This window comes from Trichechus manatus, unplaced genomic scaffold (genome assembly GCF_000243295.1).
Source record: "Trichechus manatus latirostris isolate Lorelei unplaced genomic scaffold, TriManLat1.0 scaffold00020, whole genome shotgun sequence".
Classification (NCBI taxonomy): domain Eukaryota; kingdom Metazoa; phylum Chordata; class Mammalia; order Sirenia; family Trichechidae; genus Trichechus; species Trichechus manatus.
In genome coordinates this window covers 5,706,138-5,726,205 of record NW_004443956.1, presented here as the reverse complement: position 1 = coordinate 5,726,205, position 20,068 = coordinate 5,706,138, and the positions used below count along the sequence as shown (strand labels likewise).

At 44.7% G+C, this 20,068-nt stretch overlaps 1 protein-coding gene across 1 annotated transcript in view; it reads right to left on the bottom strand.

Moving 5' to 3' along the window:
• FOXP1 (forkhead box P1) overlaps positions 1–5,085 on the bottom strand; it is a 686,938-nt gene extending 681,853 nt beyond the window's left edge. The window contains exons 1-2 of the mRNA XM_023727893.1: positions 4,955–5,085; positions 2,963–3,111 (exon numbers count right to left, since the gene is read on the bottom strand). The gene's annotated coding sequence lies outside the window, so the exon portion shown is untranslated. The remainder of the gene's footprint in view (positions 1–2,962; positions 3,112–4,954) is intronic.
• Between the last annotated feature and the right edge of the window lie 14,983 nt (positions 5,086–20,068).

The following is a 20,068-nucleotide window of genomic DNA, read 5'->3' as shown; positions in this document are numbered from 1 at the left end:
CAAAATTGAGCTTGAGTCTTAAGTAAAACAAACATACAAACCAAATAAGTATGCACAAAAAGATTGGCTGCAAAGAGGAAGCTGGGTTCAAAAGAAGTTGTGACATCTGCTGTATTCTCCCTTCTCTTTCTTAATGTTGGCATTGGGCATGCTGCGGTATAAATACATTTGTTTAGGATTTATCACAATTCTTCTGCTAATTCAAACAACTGCTGAAAACAGGTATAACCTTCCACAGAGCCTAAGAATGCAAATTTACAAGGCCTGGGGTATAGTCTTAAGAGAAACAAGGAAAAACTTAATAGCAAAAAACCATGCCTGGGTTCAACATTATCAGTTAACTTTTGCTACTGTTGGTAAAAATGATTTAACTAGAAAATGTTTATAGCTTTTAAAAAACATTACCTATTGCAGAACATTGCCTAATAGCATCCGTGTGTGTTTAACTCACATTGTTTAATTATACCATAAAAGGAATATCCAATAAATGCTACAGACTTTGAAACACGTTGTGTATGATGGTTATGGAACTCTAGCTTATAAAAAAACAAGAGTGCTTACTACGTGATCCACACTTGTTAATTAAAAACACATTCCTTAAATGACAGTTATTTTCATTCTTCTATATGTTTACTTGTCCTATTTCCTACTTTGTTCTACTTAATTGAAAATAACATTTAATTTGGGAATGGTTTATAGCAGGAAAAAAGAACAAGCGTTGCACAGTTTATACTCTAGGATTTAAATATAAACACAAAATCTTACAGACACCTTCAGCAACACAAGCCCCTTAATTTGAGACAGTTAATTTGAATAGCTGATGTTTCTTTCATTATACTTTGATACACCTGTGAAAACAAAATGCTACAGTAATCACTGTTACTACTCCCTTTAAAAATGTAAAGCAGTTAAATTTTCCTAGACAACAAGCAAGGACAAGTTATACAGAACTTGAATAAAAGTAGCAAAGTGGTCATGTTGAACGACAATCTAAAAAAGGGGGTTATGCTCCCTCTTGCCTTTTTAAATTCCCAGAGTGGGCTGACACAAAACTTCATCACCAGGGAATTTTTTTTTTTAGATTCACATCAGATGTAAACCCTCACATGCAAAACCCTGGCTTCTCTGACAAGGCAGATCTTCTAAACTCGATGTGAGAAAATGTTATCTAACTCTAGTGTAGGAGTCTAATGTTGGTAAAAAGAATTCTACTGCACTGTTCTGGGTAGCAAGACAGCCTCGGGACCACTTAATATTCTTTCAACACCTTTTTAGATGTGATGTCCTCATAAAGAAGTATGCATTAAAAAAATAACTTGTATAGCAACTCAGGATCCATAAGAAACTCAAATGCTGCCTGGAGAGGGGCTGTCTATTTCATTCCAAGTGAGCCTTCACTTGCACAACAAAGATCACCATTTGCAATGGTCCATTTCTGCATAAGTGAACATATAGCCTTGCTGCTTGATCGAATAGTCCAGGGCTCTCCATGCAGCAGCTCCTGACAACAACCCAGCAGCAGTTCTTTTTGATCTCTCCTGCTTCCTTAATTTGGGTTGTCAAGGTTCAGCAGTTGGAGGCTGTTTACTTTTCCAGAAAAAAAAAAAGTGATTTTTCCCCCCTCTCTCATACAATGACTAATCCAAAGTCTAAGGGGGGTGGGGGTGGGAATGCAGCCAGTAGCAAGATGTTAAACCTTTTTTTTTTTTTTTCCATTAACAAAGAAATTTTAGCTGAACACCTTTTGAATGGTAACTACTTGAGGTCCTTTTTATATTTTTCAATTATGAGATGTTTCAAATAGAAAGAGAGGAAAAAATCCTTTCCAAATTTCTGAAACTGTGAGCCCAATTTTCTTTTCCTGGACTCAAAAAGATGGATATTTCCAATTTGTGAATCAAAACTCCAGTGGAATTCCAAAAGAGATTTGATATTATTTCTCTCAGAAACCAAAAATAGCAGGAACTCTTCAATTTCAATTATGCAGATGACCCCTGAGTAGAAACACCTGAGGTCTTACCATTTCACTTCGAATTCTAGTTAAGACATCTCCCCCAAAACTGATTCTAACTGTGGAAAAACGGGGGAGGGGGAAAGAAAAGTCACAATGTTGCAGCAGTTTTTAAAAATATATTTTCAGTAGTAAAAAATTCCTTAAATATCCTTGAGGTTTTCTCAACTCAGCTATTGTATCAACCCTAAATCCTCAAGCATATGGGCCACTAAAGGTAAAGCGTAGACAGTTTGAAGGTACTGACTCGTTTCAAAAGGAATCCAGAATATCCCTCCAGTATTCTTGTTTAAAGAGCAGTAACAAAAAAGGAAACGCTAACAGAAAAATACCTGTAACTGGACATGAGGGAAACCCCAACCACTCAGAAGGGGACTGAAGAAGCAAATGAAATATTTATATTAATCTCATTATTCTGCCCAAGCCTCACAAATGAGGGCTTTAGGTGGGGGAGGGAGGGAAGAGGAAGAAATAAGTTTCATTTTGGGTTTTCTGGTGGAGCAAAAGGAAAATGAATTAAGACGAACGCGTAGGATGCGCCCAGACTAAATCAATACACTTTGTAATCAGCCCAGCAAGGGTATTTGAACACAATGACTTGGAAATAATTAATAGTTATAAAGGGAGAGCGGGATGAGAAGCGGGGCGAGGGATGTCACCATATTTTATCGGAGTACTTTACACTCCAAGCTAAACTTTGATCTCCAGATTTTCGGATTTAGGAAAGGAAAAAAAAGAAGAAAAGTCCAGTATTTCGAAGCACCTACCGGCTCGAAGACGGGCACATTCCTGGCTCCGGGCGCCTTATTGCTGCGCTCGAGCCGCTCAGGCTGGAGCTTTGGGCACCGAGATCCCGGCGGTGCAGCCCTGGGCTCTCCGGTGTCCCTTGCCCCCACGACCCCGCCCGCGCCTTGCCCCTGGCGTCCGCGGCTGCCGGCCGCCTCGACTTACCCACGGAGTCCGGGGAGGGAGTGGGAGCGCCGCCTTCACGCCCGCGCAGGAGGCGCCGGCAGCACCATGGTCCCCGACGCCTCTGCCGCTGCCCTTAGCCCGCTTGCTCGCTCTCCGCGTACTCTCTTCCTCTTACAAAGTTTCGGATTCTGCGGTCGACAAGAAACCGGGGCGACCCTCAGCAACTCTTCCCCGTGCAGGTTGGGGGGAATTTAGGGTGGCGGGACGAGTGAGTGGTCCTGGGGGTAGGGAGGGCAGCAGGCTCGGAGAACCCACGAGTGCGCGTAGAGAGAAGAGAGGATGCGACTCTGGGAATCCCTGCGATGATCCCGAGACCGAGAAAGCGACCTAAGCCAAAGTCTCAGCACCTTCCCGGGGATCCGTCTTACAAAGTTGCAACAACATAAGGGGGGGAGTGAAGGGGGTTAAGGGGGTGGGATACAGATTCGATCGCAGGCGCGAGGTTTGGAGTTACAACTGTTTATTTAGCCCTTATTCTCACAGGGGGCGGGAGCTGAGCGAGAATGGGGGGCTGTAAGCAGCGATTTCGAAGCGAACACTTGGGAGGGGGCATGCGACTTTGTTTCTGGGCGCGGAGCTCCCCGGCGCCCGCGTGTGTCACCTCGAGTCTCCGGGGACCAAGGCGGAGCTCACAACAGGTGGGGAGGGGGGCTCGCCGAGGGCCAAAAAGGAGAAGGAATCAAAGTTTCCGAGCGCGGCGGTGTCTGGGGAGAAGGGGGGCGGGAGGCGGGGGAGAGGGGAGGCGGAGGCAGCTAATGACCGCGACCCCACCGCAACTGGCAACTCTACGACTCCCAGCGGTGCTGCCGCAGCTTCGGTCCCTGCTGAAGCGCACGCCGCCCCGGCTCGCTGGCTTCGCCGAGTCGCCTACACCAGACAGGAGTGGAGCGCCGGGAGCTCGGGAAGAAGGCGGCGCGCGGGCGAGGGACCGAGAGCCTTCAGCCGCCGTGACAGGGCTGGAAAGACGCGGCGACACGCGCGTTGCTGGACGGATCGGGGCTCGGGAAATGCCGCGATACCCCCAGCTTAAGAGGGGCGTAAAGGCAAAGTGTGTTTGGAGGGGGAGGGGAATGGGGGCGCGGTGACTCCCCGCAGCGTGCCCTGCTCCCACCCGCGGGGCGGGCCACGTGTCGCGGGCGCGCAGCCCGGAGGCTGGGGCCAGCCCGGCCGAACGCGCGCGGGGATGCTTGTCTGACTGGGGGTGTACGGGTGTGTGTCCTAGTTTTCCGGGCTTTGGGGGGCGAAGGGGAAGCGCCCCCGCCGCCAGGTTCGGCAAGGCGCGCGCGGCACCGGGATGCCCACAGGCACGGGGCCCTTGATGCGGGTACCCTCAGTCAGTCTGCCGCGGCCAGCCGGGCAGCCCCAGGGACACCGAGGGGGTACACACCCGCAGAGAGCGAAGGGAAAAAGTTTACTCCAAGTCCAAACTTTGGGCTCAGGAGGTAACCGGCGCACGCCCCCCACCCGCTACGATCCCGACCTGGGGCCTCGGTGCCTCAGCTGGCACCCCAACGCCGACGCTGGGCACCAAAGTTCCGACGTGCGGCCTGGGCTTATTTATTTCGCTCCCCGCAGCTATCGCAGAGAGCGCTAGGGGAGGCGTGAAGGACCGAGCGGGAGGCGATCGCGCCTTCTGGCCGCCGCCGTCCCCCCGCCCCCCGTTTGACTTATGCAAATAGACCCAAGGGTGCAGGCGCTGCTGCGCCCCCCACCTACCCACCCTCCCGCGCGCCGGCCCGCAACCCCCACCCACCCAGAGCCGGGGCCCCGACCTGGGGAAGAGAGGCAGAGAGGAGAGGGGTGGGGGGAGATGCACGTGGAGCCTAGAGGTGGAAAGTAGTTTTTTTTTTCTTTTTTCTTTTCTCTTTTTTTTTTTTTTGTGCTGGTTGTTGTTGTTGTTTAAAGTGGCGGAAACAAGGCAGGAGGCGGCTTGGGAAAAAGTGGAGCAGAAATGGAAAAATACAAACTCACCCGCTGCAAATGGTCTCTCGGTGCAAACTAAGGTGTTTTCGGGCCTTTCCCCGCGCGCGCCCACTCCCGCCCGCGCGCGCACCCCCGCGCACACACTCACTCGCGCACACACGCGCGCACACACGCACTCCCGGGCGAGGGCCGGGCCGCCGCGAGTACAGCGTGCAACCGCCACACAATAAATAACAATAGATTCCTCCGCTCCGGACTAGCTTCCCGGAGCCGAGCCAGCGCCAGTGGCGGCAGCGGCGGCAAAAGCGAAGGCAGCGCCGGGTTGGGGGCGCCGCCAGCCAGCCCCCCAGTCCCCTGCCAGGGCCCCCTCTCCGCCTCACACACTCCCAAGACACCCCTTCCCAGCGCCCCCAGAGTGCGAGCTGCTTCCCGGATCACTCTGGCGTTTGTGCCCATCCCCCTCCACCCGGGCCTCCCGGAACAAATAAATAAATAAGGCGCGCGAGAGGCCAACACGTCGCGGAGGGAGATGTTGTTATTTTTGCTGTTGTGCGTCCCTGACGTCACATCCACCTGCTGGGTAAACAACAAGGCTTGCAGGAAAAAAAAATCGCAATTGCCAAAGCGTCGCGGGGGTGGGGGGGAAAGGGGGGGAGACAAGGAGAGGCGCGAGCTGGGGGAAGGGTGACCAGGGAGGTGGGAGTGAGGGGCGTCCAGGCTGGACCGGGAAGGGCAGAGGGGGGTAGAGCCCCGCAGACCAGAGAGAGGAAGGGAACGCCAGCCAGAGCAGTCCCTAGCAAAAAGAGAGATCTGGCAGGAAAGACCTGGAAAATAAGGGGCATTATGGGGAGGGGCGGATTCCTTAGAAGATGGGAAACGGGGGACCCATTCAAACACCGGAAAAATGAGAGGGAGAGCCTTAACAACTAGGGACGAAGATGGGAATGCGATGGCTATTTGCTTATTTTCTGAGCTAAAAATATAGAAGGAAGGGGAGAGCATAGGCAAGGATGTGAGTTTCCTCCAGTTAAAAGTGAAAGTATTTTGCCATCAGTGACAGTTGAAGGAGAGGGAGGTTGGGTGTGTTTTCAGCCCCCTTTCTCCTCCTCTCCCATCCTCCCTCGGTCTCTCCTCTTTCTTCCTGCACTTTGTCCAATGAAAGGAGACGAGTTCGGGAGGTGAAAGTTCAACAGAAGGACAAACCCCTGTCTGCAAGGAAACAGAAACCCGCCAGCGAGGGGTTTTTCCCCTAGATCTCTGAATCGGGAGAGAGTGTACTGTGAGACGAGCTTTCCCCCTTCCTCGTTAGTCACTGCAGGAATGTGTAGTTCGGTCCAGTTTGGGGGAAAGTGGCTGCATTAGGAGCTCTGTTCTTGCCATGGTTCCTCTTAGGAGAATGCCTGGGGGCTAGCTTGTCAATCAGTTGTTTAACACAAATTACCTGCTCTCCCAGAGAGCAGTCACGTGCAAAAAGCTTTGTCCAAGTCTTTGGAAAGGTGAGGTTTTTTTTTTTTCTTTCTTTTGGCTATTTTGAAGTTTGGTTGAATTTAGAAATTTGGAGGAGTAAATTAGGAGCCTGAATAAACTGTTTTGAAATATATAAAACAAAAGGCCTTAATATTTCTTTAATTTTTATAAACACAAATAGAGAAGGAATAGATTTTATATCTCGAAAATGTGAATTAGAGATAGGACCTCTAAGGCTTTTTGCTGTTTTTATTGTTAACAGAAATGATTCTTCTGAGACCCATCACCCAAGATGCTGCCAAACTCCAAGCCAGCATTTCCAGCTACTGGCTGGCTGATGTACCAGACCAGTTCTTTACGAAATTACTATATTGAAAACCAGTTCTGTGGATTCCTACAAAGTACTTCCCCTTCTGGGGGAGGGAGAGGGGGGAACAGCTCACTGTCCCTTTAGTCTTGAGACTTCTGCACAGTTGTAGATTTATAAATATTCTAAACAGGTTATTATGAATTCTTTTGGATAACATCTTTTCATAAATATTGTTAAACATTCATTTTACAGACAAATCTAAATCTCAATTTCAATGATAGCATAAGACTACCAGTTTAAATTGTATCTGTTTTACAAGTAAAAATAACAAAGCCAATCACTGGTGCTACAGAGTATAGCCAGAGAGGGAGTATGCTAAGGTAACTTCAGCATAGAATTCATGTTTAATTTATGCTTTGCAAGTTTCCATGCTATCCAGACAAGACCTCCACTGGATCTTTTACACTAGAATCTAGATAAATAAAATGCATTTTTGTTCATATAGAACGTCCTAGCTACTTAGTGGCTAGGGTTCATGGTATCTTTGATTCAAGACATTAATGACACACCTATAGTGTTCTAGGCCATATAGTAGGCACTGAGGATGCAAAAATAAATAAAATTCCAGCCCTTGAGGAGCTCACAGTCTACGGCTGTCAGTAATAACAACTAATATTTATTGAGTGCCCACTATGACTTCGGCACTGATCTAGAAGCTTTAAGTCAAGGCAGTTAATACTGCCAACAACTCTGACATCACTAGAAATTCCATCTGCTGAACTCACATGAAATTAAATGGAAATCTACAAAGTAGCCAGTCTATTGGGGGGAAAAAATCATCCTTAATTTCTAAAAGATTTATGCCAGATATAACATGTTTATGATATACCGAGTTGTAGAATTATAACTCGGGAATAGCAATTTATTTAAATGTGACAAATCCATTCATAGTCAGGAAAGAGCAGTTCTTGCTCTGATCTTGTTCTTCAGGTTGAGCAGTGTGTTTTTTTTTTTTTTTTGTTTAATTACTATTATTGCCAAACTAGAAAAGATCTTCAGATTGCCGCTGATCTTATTCTATATTTTAACTGCCTTTAAATTTCACGTTCACTTGAAAGTGGAGGCCAGAGTCAGGTTGGCAACAAGTTTTGTAGACAAAAGAAATTCTGGTTGTAAGTCCCATGATATACTGTACTCAGTTTTGTATATGATACTCTCTAATGTGCGACTTTATTAAGGAATTCCATGTCCATTTGGTTTACATTAGAGGGAAACTTAACTGCAGCTTAACATATTGTTCATTTTCAACACTGTCACATTACATTCGCAGGGAGCACATTTTAATTTCTTTATCAGTAATCAACTGGAAGTTTCTTTTTGTTAAATTAAAGCAAGAAGGGTTTTTAAATAAAGGGCATGGGGGTAGGACGCCACCTTTTGGTGATAAAACAAATAGAAATCCCCTTTTAAACAGATGTTCCCAACATAATTTCATTTTTAATTACACCAAGCCAAAGGTGCTTGTCCTCATTTTGTTATCTTTTAACAGGAAAAAATCATTGTAAATGCACAATTAACAAACTATAGTTAACTGCAGCTAAAATTTCCCCCAAAGATACTAGACGACACCAGTGCTCTGTCACACTACTGTTAACTGTACATCAAACACGGACTTCTTTCTCCAGATACTGTGTGGATGAATGTATGCACATTTTGGGGAGCAGAAACTGGAGTGCACAGTTACCACTTAGCAAGAGGCCAGAATTCTGTTGTAAGTTTAATCAGAATTTTTTAAATCACTGGATTCCATTTTTTCTTTTAAACTATAGGTACCACCTTCTTGACCCTTGCCATATCGATATAACATAATAGTCTCTGAATATTTACTATACTGTACTCATCAGAGTACACTAATTATAGTAATTATACTACATATTTTCCTTTAAATCAACCTACTGTTTATTTACCTTTGTATTACCACTTTAAATGGGAAGTTGGTATCACCTTCCATAAATTAAAAACAAGCACAGCGTAAACAAAGTCATTGATTTCTCTTTATTACAAAGAGAATGGCAAGTGCTGAGAAGCATTACAGACATCATCATCAACAGGGATTTTTGTATTATCTCTTTTTCTGAACAATCAGAAGGACTGAAAATGATTGAAAAGGGGATACATTTCTCAATATGTAATTCAACGTTATCTAATTCCATGCAACCAGGGGCAAGACCCCTTGAGAGACATGGGCATAATCAAGTGTATCAATTTAATTTATAGAAGAGGAAGCTGAGGCTCAGGGAGGTTAAGTTACCCTCTACAGTCCAAGAGTGGGTTAGTGGCAGGACAAGGATTAGAATCCATGGTTTTCCGACTTGGGTTGTTGTAGTTAGTTGCTGTGACTTTTCAGAAGCAGATCACCAGGTCTGTCTCCTGAGGAGCCTCTGGGTGGGTTCGAACTGCCAATCTTTCAGCTAGTAGCCCAGCACTAATCAGTTGTGCCACACAGGGACACGGAGCTTATGTGTATTTCCATCTCTCTCTTTCCATTGCACAAAAGTGATGAGTGACCAGCCCTTAGACATTGTCTCAGAAACAGCCAGCCTGCATATCTCTTTACAGACAAGAGAACCTGAAGTCACAGAGGGTCCAGATCAAGTTCAACTACCTATAGGCTCACCTTCTCCTCTCCCCCGAGGTGGGGCAGACACCCTGTGCCTGTAAACACAGAAAAGAGGGGAAGGGAGAAAAGAGCAGTAAAGGGGAAGAGACGGGAGCAAGTAGTAAGAGTGAGGGCTACTATTCTTTAAAATGAAAGCTTAAATTCCTAAGTTTCCTTCCAAGAAGATAAAAAATGGCTGATGAAAATCATGTGTTTCACTGTAAGGGGCAAGAGGAGCCTGTCCTCTATGTTCTGATGTTACTGTATCCCCAGATAGGGAATCTGCAGGAAACCTCTTAAAAGATACAATATTAAACCAGCACTCTCAGACCAACCACATTTGGTAATTGAGTAGCTAGACACTTCTTTAAAAGTGTTTTCCACCACAGCAAAACTTGTTAAGAGGCTCAGCATTAAAACCAGAGATAACGTCACATTTTCTGATGTTTTAGCCAGAGAGAGGGGCCTTAGTTACAGAGATTGCATTTCCTGCTCTTTTAAGGACACAGATCCAAAAATATAAATAAACAAGGCCTGAAGATAGCTTTATGTCTTTCTGAATTGGCCTTTGTGAAAAAAGGTTGCTGATCACTGTACTACAGTGCTTTTTCCTATAGGTCCCAATGGATGGCAACACTGTAAACTACAATGCATAAGGAAGTATTTGGCCAAGTAGCTTCAGTCAAAAAAAACTGTTTATTGTCCCCTAACCCTGGTGGCACAAGTCATTTGTCATCAGCCGCTAACCCAGAGGTTGCTGGTTCGAACCCACCCAGTGGCTCCACAGAAGAAAGGCCTAGCAAACTGCTTCCATAAAGATTACAGCCAAGAAAACCCTATGGAGCAGTTCTACTCTGTAATACCTGGGGTCACCATGAGTCGAGGGCCAACTCCACAGCAGCTGACAACAACAACAACCCTCAAGGGTGGTGCAAACAGTTAACACACTCGGTTGCTAACCAGAGGTTGGCGTTTTAGGTATACCCAGAGGTGCCTCAGAAGAAAGGCCTGGCAATACACTTCCAAAAAATCAGCCACTGAAACCCTGTGGAATACAGTTTTACTCTGACACACATGGGGTCACCATGAGTCGGAATCAACTTTAACCCTTAGGCATTCGCAGTGCAACATGTTGGTGACTTGGAAAACACTAAGGGAGTACGGATAGCTCAGCCCTATTTGACACAGTATTAGAACAATATGCAGCCTTGGTACTCAAAATGAGATGTGCTGACCTGTAGCTTGGGCACTACCTGAAGGTTTGTTAAAAATGCAGAATCTCACGCTCTACCGTAGGCCTACTGAATCAGAATCTGTCTTGTAATAAGACCTCCCAGCTGAGTCTCAGACACATGCAAGTTTTGTTCTGCAATACCCATAGCTTCTTCTACAACAGGCCACATCTCAATAGCCTTTACAGCTTTATACTATTTGATAGATAGCCCTGTAAACTGCCCGCCATACCTGATTCCCCAAACTGGCATCTTTTGTACACTTTGTTGATTCTTTGTTTTTCAACCACTTGCAAAGTTAAGCCACTAAATCACCTGTGCAAATCAGGATTAATTCCCTTAATATTAATCGCAGGGTGACTTCTCTCTTCTGTTACCCCAAAGAGGCTGGTAATTGCCCTCCAATTGTTTACCTTTGTATTGTTTTATGAGTGCTCGAGAAAGATGGAAGACATTCCCCTACCAGGCCAGAAACAAATGCCAGACAGGTTTTGGGAAGGCTGAACACTTGCTATGACTATACCTTGTTAGTAGAAGGGATTTGCTTTCTTTGTTTTGTTTTCTTTTTTATGGAGGGGATGACGCCTCCATAATTATAGATGTTATTGTTTAAAACCCAGAATGTTTTCCAAACCACTGAGGGGCCACACCTCTAGCAGCCCATGAGCCATGCTAGTTGGATTCTCTTTCCAGCTCTCTACACAGTTCATAAAGGCACATCCAGGCACCACTAGATTTACATTAAGTATAATGAGAGGAAAGGGGAACCCCATCCAAGTATTGTGTGCTTCGTGAATAAACATGAAGCAACCACAGGTAAACCTCACAGCTGATGGTTAATTTGCTGCTGTAAAGTTTTCAAAAACACTGTAGCTAGTTACTTCACCTTCCTAACAAGACAACAGGTTAAGTTTGTAACCCCTCCCCTAAAAATAATTAAAACTATTGTTTTAATACTGTCCGAAGGCAGTGTAATTAAGTCTCTGAGTGAGTAATCGTGTACCTGAATTCACAATAAGATTTCAGATGTAAAGCAAAGTTCTGATTCTAATCTCTGAGAGGTGTCTTGGCTTATATTTAGAATCCACAAGTGCCAGGTCAGCATTACAATAGGCATTGTTCAGTAGAGCTGGAGACAAACTCTGATTGTAAGACAGGGAAATAAGGCAGGTCTACCCACCTTCAGGAAGAGTGAGGCTGTGTGTGCCGAACTATGGAGGATTTTAGAACGCACTGAGACATACTAGGAGTCCCTGCGTGGTGCAGATGGTTAACATGCTTGGTTGGTAACCGAAAGGTTGGCAGTTCGAGCCCCCCAGAGGCCCCTTGGAAGAGAGGCCTGGCAATCTACTTTGGAAAAATCAGCCACTGAAAACCCTATAGAGCACAGTTACACTGTGACACACATGGGGTCACCATGCGTCAGAGTCAAAAGCAACTGATGGTGGTGGTGGTGAGGCCTACTAAGCGTGGTGATATGCTGATATTTTTGTAGATGAAAACATCTTAGCATAAGCGTGGGATTTCAAAAAGATTTTAGGTTAACATCTATTAAATAGCTATCGAGAGAACATTTCCCTCCCCCCAGTGATGCCCTTGAGCTATTGTTAAAATCAAAAAGCTATACAAAGATTGAAAATCTGACACACACCCTGGATTGGAGTCAAAGATAGTCATATGGCCAGTTTTTAAATATATATATATATATATATATATATTCACAAATAGACACTAAAATAAAATAAATATATGTTTGTGTATTCACGAGTTAGTATTTTTGGTATTGTGTGCTGTCAACTCGATTCTGACTCATAGTGACCCTGTAGGACATAATACAACTGCCCCATAGGGTTTCTTAGGCTGTAATCTTTATGAGAGCAGATCACCAGGTCTTTTCTCCCACAGAGCCACTGGTGAGTTTGAACCGCTAACCTTTTGGTTAGCAGCTGATTGCTTAACCATTGTCACCAGGGCTCATTGGTATTTAGAAACCAAGAGCTGGGTGCTCATTCCTTTTGAGATTTAACTGCATCAAGTCTCTGTGAATGGACAGAGCTAGGAAATATATGTATGTATACTAACTCATAGCCCTGGTGGCGAAGTGGTTAAGAGCTATAGCTGCTAATCAAAATGTCAGCAGTTCAAATCTACCAGCTGCTCCTTGGAAATCCTATGGAGAAGTTCTGTTCTGTCCAGCGGGGTCTCTTTGAGTCAAAATCGACTCAACAGCAACAAGTTTGGTTAGGTTGGTCCTTTAAGAGGGACTACCCAAACCCAAACCCACTGCCATTGAGTCAATTCCGACTCAGAGTGACCCCACAGGGTTTCCAAGGCTGTAAATCTCTACAGAAGCAGACTGCCACATCTTTCTCCTGCGGAGCTTCTGGTGGTTTCCAATGGCTGACCTTTCAGTTAGCAGTCAATCACTTTAACTACTGTGCCACCAGAGTTCCTTTTTTAAGAGGGACCAAAATCAAACCAACCAAACCCATTGCCATCAAGTCGATTCCAACTCATAGCGAACCTAGACAACAGAGTAGAACTGCCCCATAGAGTTTCCAAGGAGCAGCTGGTGGGTTCGAACTACCGACCTTTTGGTTAGCAGCCAGGCTGTTAACCACTACGCCACCAGGGCTCCTTAAGAGGGACTAGAAGCAGTTAAATCTCAATAGTGATGAGCACTCAGATCTAAGTTTCTAAATAACATTCTCCAGTAAAAGAAATCAGGCCTCCTTGGGGAAGTAACTGATTTCAAAGTGGGGTAGGAAAAATACAAGATAAGACTGGAGCATCTTGTAGTGCCAAAAAGTAAGGAAGTGCTAAAAAAAAAAGGAGGTGGGGGGGATGGAGTGGGGAGAGCTTATCAAAAGGGCACAGGCGCTAACCCAAAAGAGCTCCCAATGCCCAAAGTAGAAATATCTCAAGCAAGAAAATAACGATAGTATTGGATTATAACCCAAATAATGAAATAAGTAAATATGAGTCCATATAATATACAGATATAGCTAGAAAACTACAGAAATAAATAAATGGAGTAGGAGTGATAGGCCTTCCTTACAGAGGACTGCTGGGGGTAGGGCCCAGCAATCTCTGTTTTAGCAAGCCCTTCAGGTAATGCTGATACCACTGGCCTAGAGAACTCAGTCAGGTAATTTCAGTGATTGAAGCAACCCTTGTGGAATATGATAGGGAGAGGTGGGGCCTGTGGCAAATTCAAGCACACTAGCCTGGACCTTTTTTAAGGGCAGATGTTGATTGCTGTCATCAAGGAAGTCCAAGGTAGGAAGAATTTTTCAATTTTCAAGAAAGGCAAGAAATCCAGATTTTTATTCAAATATTCCTCTGTTGTAAAAGTCTAGGTAGGCTAATCAAAACAGAGCTAGAAGGTATATCAAGCCACAGGCTGCCCATTTGTGACTCTTTGGGGAAACTAAGTCCTATGTCAGCTCAGGATAACAGTGCGTTTCTTAAACCAGCGGAGTGAAAACAACCAAAAGAGAAGGGAAATTTGGAAAGTACTCTTTATTCTTAAATTCCTTCACAAGCATTAATAAATATCCCCCAAACAGCCTAGTGAGGAAGGCTCATTTGGATTCCTCATTGTTCCTACCTTCCTACATCCTGAATCATTGGTCAGCAAAGAGCCACATTTCAACATACCACAGTCAAACGTCATTATTTAGAAGGTGCTGTTTTTCAGAAGGATTCTCTGGACCTCCCCAGGAGAGCGAGGTTAAAAGTTTTACTAGGATGTTTTGTTCAAGGAGTCTGGCACCGGGTCAACCTATACTCTCCATCTGGTCTGCTGTGAAGACAGCCATGAAAAAGAGGCGAGTTTGTCTTTGTCTTTTCTTTTTTCTGCCTCCTTCCTCACCTACTCTTTCTTCTCAAATGAGTCCACAGCTGCCTATATTAGAGTCTGTGCCTCAAAATGTCAGCAGTTCAAATCTACTGGCTGGTGGAAGATACGCAGTAGTACATCCAAGGTGAACTAAGATGAACTCTTGAAGGAAGCATGAAGAGCAGAGGAGTGGGTAACCACCTTGGAAAGGCAGCATCTGGGAAGACCACAGAGAAGAGTGGACGGCAGATGGGTCCTGCTGGATAAGATTTCAGCACGTGGGGCTGGAACCCTTGAAGAGCACAACAGTGAAAATTCAGCACCAGCAAAGGCCTGGAACCTGCAAAACATACAGCAGTGGTTCCTAAACGTTGCCGCAGCAGAATCATCTGGACAGCTTTAAAATACATGATGCCAACTGCCAATCTCAGACATCGTGACTTAACTGGTCTGCAGTATGACCTGAGCACTGGGAGTTTTAGAAGCTTCCCATGATGTTCTAAACATGAAGCGAAGTTTGGGAACCCCTGACTTGCAATGAATCTGAAGACAAGAGTAAACCTTCTGCTCTGCTAGCATGAGAGATCCAGGGGCCTTTATTCTCCTCAAACACCCTGTCTTTCCACAAAGGCCAGCATCCCTTCCTCAAAGGAAACCAATCAATTAAATTAAATTTTCGAAAGGGGACAGAATAGTGTGATCTTCAAACCCCTTGCATCAGAATCATCTGGAGGGGGTCATTAATACGAGGATTCCAGAAGTCCGCTTCTTACCTGCTAAATCAGTGTGTTGGTGAGGGACCACCGAAATGGGCATTTTTAGAAGCTTACTGTCATGGATTGAATTGTGTCCCCCCAAAATTTGTGTCAACTCGGCTAGGCCATGATTTCCCGTATTGTGTGATTGTCCACCATTTTGTCATCTGATGTGATTTGCCTATGTGTTGTGGATCCTACCTCTATGATGTTAATCAGGCAGGATTAGAGGCAGTTATGTTAATGAGGCAGGACTCTATCTACGAGATCAGATTGTGTCTTAAGCCAATTTCTTTTGAGATATAAAGGACAGAATGGAACAGAGAGACAGGGAGACCTCATATCAGCAAGAAACAAGAGCCAGGAGCATAACGCGTCCTTTGGACCCAGGGTCCCTGCGCTGAGAAGCTCCTTGACCAGTGGAAGATTGATGACAAGGACCTTCCTCCAGAGCTGAAAGAAAGAGAGAAAGCCTTCCCCTGGAGCTGGCACCCTAAATTCGGACTTCTACCTTCTTAGACTGTGAGAGAATGAAGTTCTCTTTGTTAAAGCCATCCACTTGTGGTATTCCTGTTATAGCAGCACTAGATAACTAAGATACTTACCAACTGGTTATGAGATACACTGAGGCTTTGGAATCATTCCATGGGAATTTCCAATTGCAGCCTCTCCTGAGTGACACCATTTTAAAAAGGAACCTATAAAAAGAACGGAATCCTTGGGTGATGCAAATGGAAAGGCTGGAGGTTCAAGTCCACCTAGAGGCACTTTGGAAGAAATGCTTGGTGATCTACTTCTGAAAAATCAGCCATTGAAAACCCTATAGAGCACAGTTCTCTGACACACATGGGGTAGCCATGCGTAGGAGCTGATGCCACATCAGCTGTTTTTTTTTCCCTTAAAGTGGGCAAGACTTAAAGGAACAAATCAGTACATCTTATCCTTGTTAAAAGCTCCTAGAGGTCATGGTTTTAACCTCCTAATTTTCCACAGGTGGAAAGTCACAGAAAGGTTAGCTGCAATGCCTCATAGCTAGATAGGGTAATGTCTTGGTTACTGGCAGATCCTTGGGCATCAGACATAGCTGGGTAAAAATCCCAGCACCACCGTTTACCAACGTGTCACCTTGGGCAAGTTACTGAAACTTTCCAGGGCTTCCTTTCTCCCTGGTAAAATGGCAGTAGTAATCGTACACATCTTACAGGGTTGCTACGAGGCTCAAACGAGAGAATGCCTAGGGCTTGGCCCAGAGTACATGTTCAACAAACGTTAAGTTAGCTCATTCGGAAGTACAGAGCTTGATTCAAAACCCAGGAGCCCTGACTTCAGGAGGGTTTCTCCATACTGGAAGGAATTTAAGGCCTCGGAGCTCAGATATGGAGGAATGTTTTTAAGTTGGGATTATCTCAATCCCTTCCAAACCCGTCTACTAGGGTTACCCACCCCGTCCACTTCTGAAACCAACCCTGCCTCCTCTTTGCTAACTCTTGAGGCAAGAATAAGATGGGGATTTTTTTTTTTTTAAATCAGAATCAGAAAATAGCAACAGAAGAAATGTCTTTCCAGGCAGGGACATTCTCATGATGCTAAGCAGGGTCCCTCGAGATCAGGGTTTCTCAACCTCAGCATGACTGACGTTTTGGACCAGGTAGTTCTTTGTTGTATGGGGTTGTACTGTGCATTGCAGGATGTTTAGCAGCGTCCCTGGTTTCTACCCACTAGATGACAGTAGCACCCCACCCCAGTTGTGGCACCCGAAAATGTCTCCAGACATTGCCAAATGTCCCCTAGGGAGTAAAATCATCCCAGATGAGAACTAATGCCTCCTGGGCAGGCAGGTCTCTCTCTGGGCCACCAGCATTCCTCTCCCTGCCACTGTTATTTATCTGATCACTTCACTCACAGGGAAGAACAGAAATCAGTCTCATTTCTATCGGTAACTAAGTAACCAGACCATTTCCTTTTCAAAACAGAGTGGCCTGAGATGAGGCTGTTTGTAACCTGAGCAGAGCCCCGAGGTTCCAAACCAGTTGCCACCAACGCATTTTCAGTTCTGACAAAGCTCTTGCTAGTGATGCTTATTCCATCATGATTAAGCAAACTTTATTAGCGTGCAGGACTCCGTAAACAATGTTAGATGTGTTGTCACCCTCATAACTAAGCCTACAAACAAAACACAATGAAGAAGTGGCGATGAATAGAGTCAGAACTTTAGGATATTGCATCGCAGGATGATGCATGGGATTTAAAGTAGTCAAAAACATCATCTGGATATGCTAATCCACACTCCCCTTTCTCTGGAAGACCCCAGGGCATTCACATCTCAGGTACAGAGGCAATGGAACTGACTGGACAGTTTTCACGTGGAGGGTCAGCTTCCCACACAAACACCATCTTCTTATTACTCTGGGACTGGTGAGTCACTAATGTAGCTTAGTTTGTTGTCATTGTGGTGGTTTTAATGATCAGTTATGGAAATGTTTGAATGAATACTAGATTGATAAACCAATCTGAGCAAAAATAAGTGTTTCCAAGGCTTTTGCTACCCTTGTCATTTTCATTGTTTTCAATTTAACATGATTCCAAAGATGCAGTTCGACTTTGGACAAACTTTCTTATGCAAAGTAGAAGTGCGCTTCTGCTCGGGCCCCTCATACAAGCAAGTCTGATGTCAATTTCATTCGCTTATTCCTTTAAATAGCCACCACATGCTACAGGTACTGGTCTACCCATTAGGGAACAGCAGTAAAACAAGGAGAGAAAAATCTTTGCCATCATGGAACTTGTATTCCAGTGAATTTCTTGGTGAATTATGTGTAATTTTTTAATTAGGCAATTCTTTTTTTTTTTTTTTTTTGAAGAAACTAGAAGTGGTAGCCACCAACATAAACTGACCAGGTCAACAAAGAGGCTGTATTTTGTTAGACTTACCAATTAAACTGTAAGAAAATACCAAATAAAACTTCTGTAGATTTTGAGGCAGAGAATAAGAATGAAGAAATAAATGAATGCTAATGGTGCAAGAACTGACCACAAACAAGTTTGAAGGCTAATTTACCAACAGTGGAAAAATCAGGCCACTCTGTGGACTTTGTTATTGGTCTTAGCTGCGGTCGAGTCGGCCTCTGACTCATGGCAGCCCCGTTTGTTACAGAGTGGAGTTGCTCCATAGGGTTTTCTTGGCTGTAATCTTGACAGAAGCAGATCACCAGGCCTTTTCTTCCACAGAGCGGCTGAGTGGGTTTGAACCACCAACCTTTGGGTTGGCAGCGGTTTACAAACCGCTTACGCTATCAGGGATCCTCGAAATCAGGTCACTCTCAAAATACATCTGTGCTCCAAGCTTAGCTAGAGGAAGGACATGGGTCCCAGAAAGATTCAGAACACAGAATAATGCCAAAATGTTTGTTTTTACTAATGGGGCGGAGAGAGAGAGACCATGAACACATCTCTTGATGGCAAGTGAGCTGTGGCGTTCCATTGAAAAGAGTTCTGGGCCCAGAGAGAAATGGCTGGATGAAGATTATGATTCTGGCATCCCTACAAGCTCCAATTAGCACAACAAAACCAGCATTTTCTCCAGGCAACAGAAAAGACCCTCTTCTGGATGCTTGTCTTAGGACACAGAACAGCAGAAGGTAGAAGAGGCCCAGTCAAATCTTCTTTGGTTATTCCAGCAGGTGCCGGAGCAGCGTGAATCTTGTGCTCAAGAGGAACAAACGGTGTGTTTTTTTGGGTCAGAATTCAGAAGTTAGAATTCTGGAGAAGAGATGATAATGGTCACTATAATTTATATTGTCATTCCCAGGGAAGCGGCAGCATCTGTGCTCCAAAATACGCAAGCCTGGCTGGCCTGCTGTTTGCTCTGGTGGATCTTTGTGCTGGCGGAAAGGTCACATGTTTCTGACTGTTTGGAAGTGTATTACCCGGTTGTTTGTTTGTTTCCATCTTGCCTATAAACAGTTTGGTCTCCTTCTGGGGAAAAGAAATGATGTGAGCCGAGCAAACATACACACACACACAAAAATGCTCTGCTCCAGTATCCAGTAAAGCCAGATTTTTCTAGGGCAAAGAGAATCTTAAAGGGGAAGACCTGAGCTTTTCTCACAGTTTCATCTCACGTTAAGTACTGAATAATATATATGTGTGTATTTTTGTTTTTTGAATTACAGCGGCTTTGGGTTGTGTGGCAATGCTAAAGTTGGTTTCTCCAGTTTATAATGAAATAAAATATAGTTTAGAATTCCATCCTGTCTAGTGTGCTTTCAGATTCTCTCAAAATAATCCTATGTCCGGATTGCCTTATTTATGATACAATTATTTTACATCTTCTGTGCTGTGCTAGGGGAACCAGAGTCTTTTCCTTTGCTATTCACTCTGTCTGGCCCGTTCTTTTTCCCAGGGCTCCTTGATGCCTACATCTTCCTCACCTTTCAGATCTCAGCTTAAATATCACCTCCTCAGAGAAACCTCCCCTAATGCCTTCCAGGTACAGCCCTCCCCTTTTCCTCCTTCAAAATTAACATTAAAATTCCAGTTTGTTTCTTCAGTTATTTGCGCATAGATTGTCTGTCTCCCTTCCCTAGAAATAAGCTCCATGAGGCCAGAGACCTGTTTTGCTCACTAGAAATTCCTCAGTGACATAAGGTGGGCACTTAAAATCTTTGAGTGAATCAATGAACAAAATTCATGGGACAAGGAACAGTTATGTGAGAAGATCACTCTCCCATCAGGAGACTCGTCTCTTTTGGTTTTTCCTTCCCCCACTATGAAATAAGGATAATGGTACCCAACTCAGAAATGAGAGATTCAAATGGAAAAGAAGGTTCCCTTTACAGGGACTCCAGTGATGAGAGTGTGGCCATGCTGTGGAGGAGCTTGTGAAAGCCACCAAGAGA